The 15497-nt window shown below is 42.4% G+C and overlaps 1 protein-coding gene across 8 annotated transcripts in view; it reads left to right on the forward strand.

Annotated features, from left to right (window-relative positions):
* STARD13 (StAR related lipid transfer domain containing 13) overlaps nucleotides 1–15497 on the forward strand; it is a 295349-nt gene that overhangs the window by 202935 nt on the left and 76917 nt on the right. The window contains exon 1 of one of the 8 annotated variants that reach the window (XM_035324572.1): nucleotides 14027–14272. The exons of 6 other annotated variants lie outside the window; for them this stretch is intronic. The gene's annotated coding sequence lies outside the window, so the exon portion shown is untranslated. Of the gene's footprint in view, nucleotides 1–14026; nucleotides 14273–15497 lie in introns of those variants that run through there. One more of the 8 variants, XM_035324581.1, reaches the window with a different exon arrangement.

The raw sequence follows: 15497 nt of genomic DNA on the forward strand, positions 1-15497 counted from the left end.
AGGTACAGGAATAGTCTTTTGGCAGGGTAAGCTTGCCACATGCGTCAACTTATTTTTTGTACATTGTGCCACGAAACCAGACCATGGAACTACAGAATTATATAGTGATCTGGAAACAAACTGGCCTGCTAGGCAGAGGTTTAGTTTAAGAAGTTGATTGTGCAATATAAACCCTGGTTTGTTGTAGTTGTTGTTGTTGTTTTTTGTCATAAGCATATGACAAATATGTTTATTTAAAATTTAAATTGTATCCTGCTTGTAAGTGCAAGATCGTGTCACCACAAATGTGTGAGGGTTTTTTTTTTAGGGACAGTAAGGGAAAGAAGCTTTTTTCCATTACACTAAAAATAAAAAATAGTAGTGCAGGAACTTCATTACTTTCTCAAAGAAAAGTGGTCCTCATCATCTCAGTATTGAGATGATTCCATCCCATGGAGGGAAGACAGTAAGAGAGCTCTTATGGGTCAATAATCAGTATGGAATAGTCAAGATGTTCAAAGAAATACTGAGTTAGGAACAGGGATGTGTAGGAGAGGAAGCAGGAGCCAGCACTGACAGAGATCTTCCTCTGTGTTTGACCATGCATGGTTGTTTGGTCCTGTATCTGTTCATAGCTTCATTCCTTGTCTGAACCACTGCAGTGCCTAATGCACAGAGGCTAAATTAAGTGGCATTGTACAAATAAATAAGGGAGATGCCATTAATGTGAAGAAAAAGTGTAATATCACACATAAACATCTAAAGTATTCAAGATGGAAATGAATGTGTTGTCTACAGCCAGGTAAACCTCAGGATTTTACAATGCAGAGATTCAAAGACCTCATGAGTTGGTTAGTTCACTTGTGATAGGAACCAAAGCCAGGTGACTACAGTCAAGCAGTGTAGTGCAGGACCAATGGTGACAACAAAGACAGGACATCCAAACTCAGGCAAAATCTTCAAGTCAGCCCTTGATCTGGAATGGAAGGATCTGTCAGAGCAAGTTGAACTGATCGCTAGTCCTACCAAACCAACATCCCTCCCCCTGCTGAAAATACAATGGCCATCCATTTTTCCATTAGATAGTCCTCTTTCTGTCATTTGTGCTGATGCAACCTTTTGTCTCGTCTTCAGAGCCCTCCTGCAGTCCAGAGTGCAGTTCCCTTCTTATTTAAAGCGTGGGCAAATCAGGTGTGTGCCGACTCTCCCTGTCAGCCCCCTTTGGGCTGCCACACAGAGTTCTAGTACTTGTTTACCCATTTGCAAAGACTTGTAAATTTACAGTCAAAGTAACCTTAATGATCAATTGCCATTTGAAGTCCAGATGTACTCAGCTGGAATGCTGAATCATTCATGTCCCAAGGAAGAAGATTTTGGAGGATGACTGTGTGGCCCTCTCAGGGGGTGGTTGACCATTTGGAATTCAGTCCCTGAACACATGCAGAAGGAGCCACACAATGGAGCTCTTAGCTTAAGCTTTCCTTCTTCCCCCCAATAGCTATATTCCTGTTTGAATAAGAAAATGAAGAGATGAAAGGCTGAAATGTAGGCTGAAAGGCACGTGGTCTTGTGTAAGGCCTTCCATTTGTATAGACATACTATTACCTATCGCTGTAATAATTCTAATTTGTCTATGGACTGCATTTCAAGATATATATGTCTATAAAGCTATTTTATAGAATCTTTACAAGGAGCATGTGTATGGAAAGAATTCAAAAGCTCTGGAGTGCATCACAGATGAATTTGTTAAAGCAAAGTGTGTATGGCTACTTTTTGTTAACTGACTTTAGAGCAATGAAAAACTTGGGGATGTAACTTCAGGTCTCCATTTCCATTCTCACTAATGCTGCTACCATATCTCGGATGCAGCAGAATTGCAGCAGCACAAGGGAGGATTAGCCTAATTCCTAGCTTTATTAATGATTCTGTTACGATTGTTTTATTAAGGGCATTATTTTAGCTTAGCTTTGGCTTCTCTGAGGGTTATATATGCAGCAAAAAGAAGGAACTAGAACTGTAGAGTAAAGCCAGTGATTCAGTTTAATATTGACAGCTTTATCTGGGTTTAAGCCACTTTAGATGGGATCCAAATCTGAGCCAACTTCTGTCTGTGACCATGTAGGATTTCTTCTTGTGAATTTGGTACTGTTTCATCATTTGCAGTGGTCCTGTAAGTCTAGATGGTTTAAGGTTCATTCACGGTGCGGACTGACCATCTGCTTTCAATAACTGTGAAGTGACTTATGTATTAATAAACTGTTTCTATGTTCTTGTATGTCTCTAAAATGCCTCAAGCAACTGCTCCTTCTTTATATGGAAAAGTCACAGCAGCTGTGGGATTCACAAGACTTCGGTGCTTGTCTCCTGCTGCACTTCTGGCAGCAAATTGCAAAATGCAAATAACTTTTCCAACTGCCTAATAACTGCAGACCCATTAAGTGTGATTTCTGTGACAGAAGACAAAAAAAAACAACCTTGCTTTAAAAGAGTCCTAATTGGATTAAAGAGTATGTGAACACCTGTGGTCGCTCTCAGGGCTGCCTATGAACTGGAACAAGTTAGAAGTCAGTATGAGATAAGAACTCAGCTTCTCGTTGAGTATCAGCCAGAGGAGGTGCATGATGCCCAGCAGGGTTTGGGCTGAAAGTGGAGGTGAGGGGGCATCCTCCTGAAACACTCCCTCTCCTGCGCTTGAGTGCTTATCACTAGCTACTGCTCAGGAGCCTTGTAAAAGTGGTATGCAGAATCCTGTTCCCCACTGAGCTGTTCAAGTTGTTTATTTGGGCACAAACTGCCCGATCACTAGTTTCTTGCAAAACAGCTGTCAGAGGACAAAGCGGTCCCACTTTTTGCATAATACCTTAATATTTTGAGATATCTGCCCACAAACCAGAAGGAACTTAAACCCACAGTCCCCAGATCTTAATAGAATATATACTATATATAAATTCTTAATAGAATATATGACCACACAGTTGCCAAGTACTTGCAGGCTTCTTCCTCAAAGAAGAGCAATAAATACACATTTTCACTAAGGTCATCGATTTTCATTGGGCTGCCCTGAAATTTCATTACAGGAATAGTGTGACATAGTTATTTTGTTTAATAATCTACAGCAAAAACATGGAAAACACAGCAGAGTTTTCAGAAGACACAGAAGTATTCAATTAATCCAGACAGGAGAAGATAAAGGGACTTAAAAGGGACATAATTAAGCCAGGTATATGAATAGCACAATGGCAGATGAAACTCAACATTTCAAAAAGCAGAGCAGTCAATAGCTGCAAGGAATAATCTGATCTGTGTTGACCCTTTGTAGGTACCTAGATAACCTGCAACAAATGACTTTTCCAAGGAGGCATTTAACTGATTTTCAGCCCTGAGCTTTGTAGGGAAGATGTTCCATCACATCCCATGTAGGAGTCAGGTTTGGATGTTCTCCCATTAGATCATGGCTCTTCTGCCGCTGCTCTGCGCAGGCCTCATCTCCCATTTTTTGACACTTCTGCTGCGTCACTCACTCAGGGTACGATGTGTCCCCACAGTGTCCTCCTTTGCTCCCTTGGGCAGCGGGTGCTGGTCCATTCTCCCGATTGCCTCTGGGCACTGTTGGGGTGACAGCCCTTCCTCGCCCTGCCTCTACCTGAGCCTCCTGTCAGCTGTGCTGATTCAGTCGGATCTCTTCTCACATCACTGCGAACCAGGAACCATCCTCAGGTTTCTTCCCAGCACATCAAGCCTTCATGGTGGTGTTTCTGTCTACGCCTCTTTGTTGCTTTACTTTTCCAGTGAACTCCGCTCGTTAAATCCCGCTCACACTTGACATCCTTTTTGTTGACAGCTGCAGCTTGCCGGGCTCAGTCGCAGTGGTGAGTGATACTCAAAAAGAAGAATTGATTTTAAAAGTGGCCCATTATGTTTGACTACTCATTGTTTACACTGGGCTTGTCATGAAGGAGTAGCTTCCCTCCAGCCAGCTGCACCACACACTCCTCCCCATCCGTCCCCTCCACCAAGGCCTCAAGTCTCTCGTTCCACATGAGAGCAGCTGGTTGCTGCTCCCACCGGCCTGATGGAGATGGGAGAGATTTGAAGAGTTTAATGCTCAGAGATAATAGTTATCATTTTAGGTTTCAGTGAGTTTTCCGTTTCTAATTTCCTTTTTATTTGGTTCTGGCAATCTGGGTCAGGAAAGACGTAAGTGCTTCACGGCCTCTAGCGGGCAACAGCCAGAGCTGCAGGAATTTCCAGCCTGTAAATAAATCTATGGAAAACGTTTTATTTTAACCTGTATATGATTTCCCTGGTTTCCTATGAAAGCGAGGCTTATGAAAACACTCTCTCTGTGCGCTGTCTCTGCTTTCCACCCTCGATAGATCTGGGGCCTGTTGGCTGATTTCATTTAAATTTGGCAAAGGTTACAGAGGTCTCAAATGCAGTTCCTTTAGGTTTTGTGTCAATAGATGTGCCTGAGATGAGGAGACACTTCTGATACTCTTTCTAACAGAAAGGTTGCTATTATTATGCAGCTTCACACAGTACAAGACACCAAAATATTAGCACAGGAAAGAGTTAACATGTATGGAAAAAGCTGGTTGGAAATCCTCTGTGAATCAGGCTTATTTGTTCATATGCTCCTAGAAATCCTCACCCTTAATTTTATTTGATAATTTGGTTAATGTGGACTCAAAGAATATCACGTCTCTTCCTAGACACTGCCAGATAATCCTGCTGGGAATGGAGATGGAAGATGATTCAGGTTTCTGGAACTGCCCACACCACTACTGCTCACTTCATCATTTATAAGTCTAAAGGGATCCTTGAAAGAAACCAAAATTTGTTTATTTTCTTTCTGTTTTCAGCTTGCTTTCAGCTTTCTTTCTGTTTTCAGACTTTTATAACAGTGATCATTAAAATACAGTAAATACAAATGAAATTCATAAGTAGACTCTTCCTCAGAGTTCAGACAAGCTGTTGCCATATGTTAATAAGAACCCCAGTATGAATATTCTTTTGACTGTGGTGCTGTATGGGATAAATCCTTTAAGTTTCTTAAAATGAAGAAAAACTTTACTGAAAAATGGCTTTACACATGATACTTTTTCTTCTCCTTGTTTTTGCTTGGCTGTAATAAAGAAGAGAGGAAAAAACAGAAAAAAACAAACAAGCAAAAAAACCTGCAGGCTCACTTTGGGTTAATCCAACAGAACAGGCAGTCCTTCGAGTGAGTAAGAGTGAAGTCTAGTGACTCCTTCAGCATCTGTATCACTTCTTCTAGCATTTCATTTTTCCTTTGAAGAGCTCTTTTTCAAGTCAGATTTTGGAAGCCTTGTTTTACTGAGAGCATCTGAAAATATTCTTTAAACAGTGTACAGTGGTTTTAGGTTGAAGTTATAGTAAGGTCATCTCTAAGTGTCCCTGAAATGGTTTGTGTCTGACTTCTTATTTTAAAGACTTATTTCTCATGTGTTGTAAACACTTGAAATGACAAAATTACTGGTAATGACTTTTCTGAGTTCATGCTACAAATGCCAAGATTGAAAATGACTCACAGTCAACCAACCATTCATTGGGTGCAGAATATCTTGTGGAGGTTTTTTTCTGCCCTTTTTCCTAGAAGTGATGTTTGAAAACAAAACCGCAGTGTGGTCTTTTTGTGCTAAGAAGTCTTTGTTGCCTTTTCCAAGAGAGGAGGACAAGGCCTCATCTGGCATCATAGGCTTTTGGTACACAAAAGTATGTCTAGCTGGGACCATTTTAGGAGCTAGTAGAATAATGTGAATGAAATCAAATCTCATTGTCTCGACTCTTTGGAAAAATCCCTTCTTTTTGTTGGGTTGTATTCTAGCTTTTCCCTTCTAAAACTAAGTAGTGTCTGTCTTGGCTGCATCAGCTTTCAGTGTCACATGTCCCAGTAGCTTCCCAGCAGTAATAAGCAAGATTCTTCAAGCAAGTCTTGCTTTGCAGGAAGCAACTTCAGGAGAATCCATCATTTTCTTTGCCCAAAGCTGCCTAATGTACCGCCAGTTTTTGTTTTTCTTTGATTTGTCTTTTTCCCCTGTAAAGCATGCTGAAAGATCTGGAGGAATGTGCTGATAGAAATATGATTAGAAGAGCTTTTTGTGCACGTGTGTGCGCTCATGCCTGCGATGAAAGAAAGCAAATTTGTCAATAGCATAATTTACAAAAAAGCAAACTTCAGATCTTTGAGTTTCTGAAAGGTCAGGGAGACAGTGTTTCGTACCTCATGCATGCTGCATTTTGCTCAATAAGTGTTTGCATATTTCTAAAAAGAAACATTATGCTGTGAAATAATCACAAACCAGATTTCTTTGCTCTCTCTTCAATCAGTGTGAGTATGGGTGAATCACAAATTCATTGGCACGGCTAGCATTGAGAATTCATGTCCATTTTCATAAGTGCTTGTTCAAAATAAGCCTTTGATGTGTTGATTACAGCCTGCTAAGCTCCAAAGCAGTTGCTCAAATGAATTGTTGTCATGTAAGCATTTTTTTTCTGCTGATGTTTGTGAGGATTAAGGTAGGACTGTGCAGAAAAACTTTGTCTTTCCCTGTTGCTTAGATACAATCTTTATCTGTGATAAGTAACGCTGTTCTGAATTTCAACAAATTCCACCTTAAAACCTCTGGATAATGCAAGATATTCTGTAGGAGGTGAGGTAAGCCTTGGAGTATTGTTTGGAGTTGGTTTTGGGGGAGAAGGCAGGAGGTCTTAGGAATATGGCTGTGATGCGGAAACTGTCTTTTGGGTGGAAGTGAAAGAGGAGGTGCTGGGACAATTGTTTTCTTCAAAGCTGAAGAATGCGGTGGTATAACTAGTAAGAAACTTGTAACAGGAGAGCTGCTTTGTGGAGAGTTCTGCTTGTCTGTTTTCATAAGTATGGTTATGAATTTTTGCATATAAATGCAAGAATTGAATTGCCGTAGGGTTTTCAAAGCCTGGCATACTTCACTCAATGCTCTTTCTACAAAGAGGCTTTCAGATGTTGGAAACATTCTAGCCATAATTAAAGCATTGCTGCATTTTGATGGTGCTTCTTATTTCTGCTCTGGATATATATTTCGGTCAGACCTTAAGAAAATTAATATCAGAAGCATGTAAAGCTTGAGATGCCATATATCCTACTGCATTCATCTTGATATATTTTATGTAGTCTCAGATCCTGGGTGCTCATAAACAGACTGTTGGGGAATACAGTAGTCTTGTCAGATAAATTACCTGAAATAGTCACAGATCTGGCATTGAGATATGATGGTGGAAAGTCTGTACTTAGGGCTACGGTACAGCCACTATGTTAATGACAGCTCCTGTGAGATACAGAAGAAATTTCACTCTGGGCAGCGATCATACCTGATTTCAGAGACTTAAGCATTCAAGCTAGAGCAGTGTTTGGAATGAGGCAGTAAAGGATTTGTTCTTGATGATTTACTGCTCTCCAAGTCAACTGTAAGCTAGCTCTTGGCTGGGTATTTAGGGAACGCTCTGTTTCCATAGGTATTAGTGCTTGAAACCATTAAGTGTTCCACGGTTCTTTTACAAGAGCAGTAATTACATCCTGTCGGCAGAAATTACTCCTGCTGTTTCATTTGGAAACCATATTCTTTGCTTCCAGTCTTTTATTGTTGCACAGCACTGCTACAACCCTACAAATAGCTGCTCCATTTTCTGCCCATGGTGACGGCACTTCTGACACATTTGGGGGATGATAGGGATGACGATGATGTCTCTTGGGATGACATCACTTGGTAGTTTATTTGTGACTCAGGTCATTTTAAGCTGTGCTTGGCTGCAGAAATCCAACTTTTCTTCGCAACAACAGAAGTAACTTTTTTAGCTCTTGTTTCCCTGCAGGGGGGAACCTGAACCAGCCCCAGAGTGTAGTGGGTCTTGAAACAAATGCTGATGCTGAACTTTTCTGTCTTACTGTGTCCTTTTCAAGCCTTTTATGTACAGAAGGAAATTAGCACTCCAGATGATTATTGTCTGTTAGTGGTGTTTTTAATTACTTATTTTCAGGACACCCAATTAACTTTTTGCTGAAAACAAGATTTTTTTCCTTCCCTGAAGCAAACCAGTGATTCAAAATTTAATATAAACTTTTTTAAAAATCTTGACTCATGCAGCAATTCCAAGAATTTTTATTTCTGAGCTCTTTGAAACATTTGAATGAACTAATGAAATCCTGTGCCTCTGCTCTGCTCAATGTAAACCTCATGTTAAAGTGGGTTCATGCCGTTTAAGTGCAACAAGTGAAATTTTGAGGTCCCTGCCCTTTATCAGAGATGTGTTGTCCCATGGGGTCAAGTTAGCAGGAGCAGACACCAGGGTATGATACAGGGCAGAGGGTGCAAGAGTTGATGTCAGCTCTGCCACATCCCAGGCTGCAGGAGAAGGGAAGCGAGGAGATGCTGCTGAACCAAGGACACCATTAGTGGTCTTTGGGAAGGGAAATGCCACGGCACAGAGCTTGCTGGAGACAAGCAGCCAGTTGGTGATCAGGGTGGGATTTATCACCCAGGGTGGGATTTATCACCCAGTTTGACCCAAAGTGAGCTGCTTTCCACTCAGCTCTGGGAGCTGCTGCATTGCAGCGAGGTGTGCGGGTTGATTAGCAGTCATCTGGTCGCGTGATGAGTAAAGCAGAGGGATGCTGCCGGATTTCCATAAGTGAGACTCAAGCTGTAGAGTTTCAAGTTGAAAAACATTTATATTGGCTACTAAAGGAAACATGTGACACAGGAATATGCCATGCAAGCTGCAGAGATTTTCCACTAGGAGAAAGACTCTGAAAAGCTACATGAGTACAACAGATCAATGAGATAAGTTTGCATGAAAAATTAGTTAGGTAATAGGTATTTTGATCCTTCAAATAATGTATTTCATATAAGAAAGCAAAAACATATGGCTTTCTCTTCAGGTGTGGATAGTACAACTGTCCTATTTTGCATAACCACTGCAATCGTAAGTGAATGATAAACCGCTCAGGAACCCTTTGGGAAAATGGCAATCTTAGGTAAGAGCATTTAGTGCATGAAAACTGCCCTGGACAAAAATCCACACCCAACATATTATCATTGCAATTTTCTGCTTTAAATGGGAAGTTACCAAATTTTAAATTTGCCTTGAAATATCTGTTTTGATGCAGAGTTTCAAATAACCGACACATTCAGTGATTCTGTAATGAGTATTTTTAATGTTGCATATAAAAATATTCCTGAGTCCAGGAGTTCAGAGATCTGTTTTAAATCTTATACATTTTGCAAGAGCCAGAGGCAGGAGATGACATTCCCTGATGCTGGGATTAAGCCTGGTGCAGAAAGGAGAGGGCGTCCTGCATGGTTGGAAGCTGCAGCCTCCAAACAGGCTCTACCTCCCCCGGTAGCACAAAATACAACCTTTGCCTCAAGTTTTCCTCCAGGGTTAGCTCAGGACGTGCAATAATACAAAAGGGGATCAAAGGGAACCGGTAGATGGTGGGGCAAAGAGGGGCACTGGCGGCTTGTTCCCATCTCTGACGGCGGCCCGGTTGGCGGCTGGAGGGTGGTTATCAGCTGCATGGCGGTGTGATTATGGGACACCAGCAGGAAATACCTGCTGTAATCTGGAGGCTGGCAGTTGGGAGTGAGGGAGGAGAACAAAGGCTAGCGTGTGTTTGCAGATTAGAGGAGAGCGGCAAGTTGCTCACGAAACGTGGCCTAGCAAGGCCGCCCTGCTGCTGAAAGCGCACAGCGCCATGAGGTTATCTGCCACACGGGGCTCAGTTCCCCTTCCTTCTGACCAGCCCTGTTCAGCTCTCATCGGCTCATTCAGAAAAGCTGTTCGAGGGGAAACAGCTAGTTTTATCAAAGGGGACTGGAGCAGTGGCAGTGCTTTAGTGTCCTGTCCATGGGCAGGAGAACAAGGCTGCACTCCTTGCCTGCAGCAGGAGGGTGAACACCAACAATGGACACAAGCCTTTGAGCTGGAGGACAGCACTGGCAGGAGAATGAGGTGTGTAGCCCAGCCTTGAAGACATCTCAGCTGGAAATGGATTGCTCGACCACCAGAGGAGCAAGACAGGGAGGAGATGTCTGTCAGGAGCCAGGCGAGCTGGCACAATGCAAGTGCTCTTCTCCTAGCAGGCTGGGCTTGGTCATCCTTCCAACAGTGTCCTCATACCTCTTGTTTCTTCTCAAAGAGGCTCATAATTCTCTTACCACATTATAAGCAAATGCACTGTGCAGTCAGAGTGCCTTTAAAGTATTAAAACCTTTCTGCCTGGCAGCCTCATGGCAGAACATTCAATAGATTAAATTTATTCAGCTTCCAAAAAGAATCAAGGGACAAGCAGCCATAACCACCCTAGTTGCACTGGGAAGGCACAGCTTTTCTATTTACAAGTTGCCTGGGGGGAAAATGCCAAATAATTTATTCCTCCTCTTTCGCCCCAGTGCAGCTGTGGGGATCTGAAACAATTTGTGAACTTGGTGTTTCAGAAGGGCCAGAAGACCAAAGGGGTTGAACTTGAGATCTCCTAGGGTCCTTTTCCGACCTGAATTACCCCAGCAACCTGTGATTTTATGATTCAGCTTTTTAAGGACAAGGCAGGGCAGACTTTCACCAGAGGATGTGGAGCTCTGCAGTTGCTCTCTCTGCAGTACATTATTCACAGGGGCTGTGAGCACTGAAGGTCCTTGGATGGAGTTCTAGTTCCTTACAAAGAAGCTCTTCACATAAAAGTGAAAGGTCTTTCTCTAATAGAAGTCTACACAACAAAAAGTAGGTTCATGTTTCTTCTGGTGATTCCCCAAGTGCCAGCAGGAGAGATTGCAGATAAGCAGGTGCAAATCTGTAAGGCACAGTAAGCTCTTCACCAACAGAGTTTTCTTCCCTGTCAGACTTCTGACCAAGGGGTCATTCTACCAAATGAATAAATCAGTAGGTCTCCAATTCTTTTTCTTTATATGACATCTTATAAGCTCTTTATAAATGATAATAAGACTAATTAGTAACACGTGGTGTCTTGTACCTGACCTGTAAGGCCACAGTTTAGGAAATTCTCTGATTTGTCATTGAAGTCTGATCTGCTGTGAGCTCTCAGCAGATCTCATGGCTAGCTCAAGGTGAGAGGGAAGTGAGGACTGCATTGTGCACAACAGTGACAGGAGAAACTGTCCTACTGCTTTTCATTCTTGGGATGACATTTCTACTACTAAACCAAGAAAGGCCGGGGATGCCATGGCCAGGGGACATAGACTCATGTCTGCACTGTTTAAGAGAGAGTAAGCTGGAATGGTCCAAAGCAGAGAGAGTGCCAGCAAATAGCTTGCAGATAAGCAGTGCAGATGATCTGCCTCCCAGGACCTAAACTCATTCCCCAGCCAGCCCGTATTCAGCCATACAGGGCTACTGTAGGGATGTGCTCTCAGTCGGCTAATAAGATAGCCCAACAGCAGATGTGCAGAGGGAAACAGTCTGCATAAACCAACATCTATGCTGCCATGTTTTGCTGTGTTTTTTGTTGTTGTTGGTTGGTGGTTTTTTTTTTGTGTTCCCCCCCACCCCGTTTACTCTAGTTTCAGTCTGTGAACTGAACACTCATTAGTGGTGGAAGCACATCTTCCAATTCATTGCTAAGGAGCTCAGTGCACTGTCTGGAACCAAAGCACGCAGAGGGTGAAGTAAAGTAGGAGAGCAAATATATTCATTTTCACCTGCAGCATGCTTTTACATGTTATTCAGGTAATGGTCAACAGTCTCATGGCAGAGGGAGAACAACTCTTGCCCTGTGTGCCATAAGCATTACTCCAGGCAGTAGGCACAACGCTTAGTAAAAGTCCTTGGAAGAGCCCCATGCATCATATAATGCAGGTCACACTGTGGTATCGAGCCTTTAATCTCCTCTTGCAAGGTTTGCTAGAGATTCCAAATTCTGTTATTCAAATGGGTATGTACAAATGATTGGTCTCATTTATGGATTTCCAAGTACATTTTAAAGGTCAAACAAGTAATTTTAATCAGTCATGTGTGTTTTGACAGCTGATAAGTATCGAACGTACAGCAGCACCTGCAAAGCGAGATTAATTTTATTCGCCGTTACGTATTTGGATCGGGAGCGGGGATGGTACTTCTCTCCTGCTCATTTCACTCTCCATCACCAAGCTCCTGGCATCGATCAACCAGTGCATCCACAGGAGAGCACTGTCGTTGCAGCACTTCAAATCTGAGTCACAGCTGCCTGGACGAGGGCCCAGGACCTGTGTCATATGGCTGCCGATTAGAGAGTAGTAGCTGCACCAGAGCCCTGCTGCCCTCAGCTAACAACATGCCTGGCTACTCCATCTGTATGGCTTTCTTTTAGGCTTCCTGGCTAGTAAGCATTTGGAAATTTGTCTGGCTTGGTTGTTCTCAAATTCTTGTGTGGTGGTTGTGGAGAGCTGTGAGATCGCAAGATTACAACCATCCTCAGTTGCTGTCTGCAAAATTGTAATCAACAAAACTGAAAGCATTCTCCCATTTCCACAAATTGCAGTCACAGACTGGGAATGAGGTTTGAACTCGGATCCTGAAGTGTCAACTTCTACCATGGGAACTAAAGGACTGTCTGCATCTCTTACTGGGAGCAGTAGTACATACAGGGATGGGCAGCAAGGCTTATCAGCATGGGCACCGAGTAGATGAGATTGTTCAGCATGGAAAAAAGAGGATTTAAACGGGATCTGACAGAAGCCTGTGAAGTCGTATATCATGTGGAAAAACTGAACTTGTAAGAACTGTGGGGCATGTAATGAAATGGTTAGAGAGTAGGTGTAAGTAGGCAGAAGTGCTTTTTTTGTGTGTGTGCTTTTCCACTATATTTTTAGAACGCTCTGTGAATGGGCGTAATTGACTTCAAAAAGGGACAGGATTCGTTCACAGAAGATGGGTCTGCTGCGGGTACTGAATGCTCTAGTCCAGCTCCAGCATCTGGCTGGGGAAGTCCCCAGATCCCTGATTGCTGGAAGCAGAGGCACACCAGGGGAAAAGCCCCTCTTGGCACATGCTCTTCTGCACTCTTCCCTAAGCTGCCAGCAGAGGTGAGTCTAAAGGGCTCCTTGATGGAGCCTGTGACAGCAATCTCCAGCTGACCTAGCCAGGGCAGTGGTCAGGAGTCTGTGTGCCACGGGGACACGATCAGTTAGGGGAAGAGGAGACTTTTCATCATCAATCGGAGGGCAGAGAGCTCTTCAGACACTTTCAGCAATGGTGTGGCTCTCACTCTAGAAAAAGCTGAGAACCCCTGGGTTTTGCAGCCCATTCAAACTGCATCCAGATCTGCCCCGTAATTTTTAATTTCCATAGCACAGTTTCTTAAGAAGATCTGGAGGGTGGAGGATTAAAACAATTTACAGTTTACAGAAACTCAGCTTTGTTTTTCTCGGCTCATGGGAACAAAGTTGGCAGTGCTATTTTTATGGTACCACCTTGCTTTTATACTCTACGCTTTGTTAAACATGATAATGAGTTCAGTGCTGTATAGAGCATTCAGTGCTGTGCAGAAAAATAAAAGTATTTCCTGCCCACACTTCAAAAGAGCTGGTGTGGTGGTAAAGGCTCTTTCAAGCTAAGGGCTGCTAGCCTAAACAGTGCGTATTCTGGGTTAGTCTGTCAAAAAGCTCTGTATAGTAAATGTAAATCTGTCTCTGTGAGAATGACAAGCTCCTGTTCAAAGCAAAACATTATATAAAGCAGTTCACTGAGGCAGCATGTTTTACTATATTCCCCCTCTGGAACAGAGAGAAGTTTTGTATTACATTAATCAGCTTCTAAGCCCTGAAGGTCACAATTATCTGGCCACTATTTTTCAGTATTAGTGATTTTAGTACACGATTAACTTTCATGTGTGCATCATTAAGATGAGGAATTGTTTTTGAAGTTTCAAATCGAGCAGCAGGTCTTAGCTGTAGTATTTGCCATACTTGCTCAGCCACTGTTACAAGGGATGATTTATAGAAAATCCAGCTGTGAGTTTTCGTTTCTTCAAGAGCAGGAGGCGGGACTAGAAACCAACCTAAAACCAAGCAGAGCATTGATCAGAGTAGAAATGATGTAGAGCACAGCTCCACAGACAACAACTAAGCATCGTGGAAGTATTAGCTGGCAGAGATAAGGAGGCGGAAGCAGCGCTCAGTGACAGAGGAGCCATCTGTCAGAAACTGAGAATCAGATTGCAAGAAACCAGAAAATGAAGTACAGAAGAAAGTGATTTTGGTTCAAAGGTACAGTGAAGCCTAAGGATATCTATCTGTTGACAGTAAGTTTCTATACCGTTGCACTGATGTTTGGGTACAGCAACTAGCACTGTTTGGAAGGGCTTTTCAGCTTTGAAAACAGACAGAAGTGTCTCCTTTATAAAATAGCTTTTACTTAAAGGTTTTTATTTATTTTTAATATGGAAATAAGCTTATATGTTTGAGGTGGCTTGTTTAAAAACTTGTAAACAAACTTTAAAACTGCTCTGTCCATCACTTGAGAGTCTGGTTTTATTTAATAAGGTCATCTCCTGCCGAGAATAAGATTTGTTCGTAACCTTTCTGGAAAAATTCTTAGGAGAAAAGACTGCTTTGGCCCCAGTTGTGAGGTGAAAAAGGGTAGGCAAGAATATTTTTTTTTCTGGAAAGGGGAAAGGAGTTCCCACCCAAATAGATCTAAACTAACTGGAACTACAGCATATAAACACCCCGGGGCTAAATTCTACCCTCGCTTACACTGATGTAAGTCAGGTTTAAGTCTACTGCAGTTAATAAAATTACTCCTGATTTAATTAAGGATAGAATTTGGTTGCACATTTCTTAATAATGAAAAAGCCCCATGGTTCTTTCCAAAGTGCATTTTGTGTTAACAGATTATTAAGGACTCGCTTTATAATACTTATAAATGAATAGTGAACTCACGTTGTGATGCATCTTTGTCATGTATCTGTATTATCCTTCACTGAAACGAGCACTAAGGCAGCACGAGAGATTGTAAGCAATCCTATTATTTCTTGTTAGCAAGTTCCCAGATAAGGTTTCGTACTCCTTTCAGTTCGGTGGCTTGCATTTGGGGTGATATGCTTTAATCCCAAAAGGTTTGTGAGGCTCCAGTTGGCAGTGATAAGATCATATGAGCTATAGCAGATAAGTGTGAACGTCCCATACAAGACCCCAGGCTGTGTTATTAGCACCGAGGCAGCCCTATTGCAGATTGTACAGAAAAATGACTCCTGTGGCAGTGCTTTTCATGTGCTAGTTGCTCCGTGCTAGAAGCAGAAGCATTGGCTGTTGACTGTAAAAAAAAAAAAAAAAAGGGGAAAAAAAAAAGCCCGCTCACTATTATGGCCCAATATGGATGACAAAACACTGTAGCATGTGTGGGAAAATGGCTGCAGTCCAATGTCTGGAACCGTTTATCTTCTGGTAGAGTCTGGAAGATGACTGTTTTATGTATTTTACAGAAATCCCTGCTGATTGATTTCATTTACTTAGGGGGAGGGGGCA

The sequence above is a fragment of the Oxyura jamaicensis genome, chromosome 1 (genome assembly GCF_011077185.1).
Source record: "Oxyura jamaicensis isolate SHBP4307 breed ruddy duck chromosome 1, BPBGC_Ojam_1.0, whole genome shotgun sequence".
Classification (NCBI taxonomy): Eukaryota; Metazoa; Chordata; class Aves; order Anseriformes; family Anatidae; genus Oxyura; species Oxyura jamaicensis.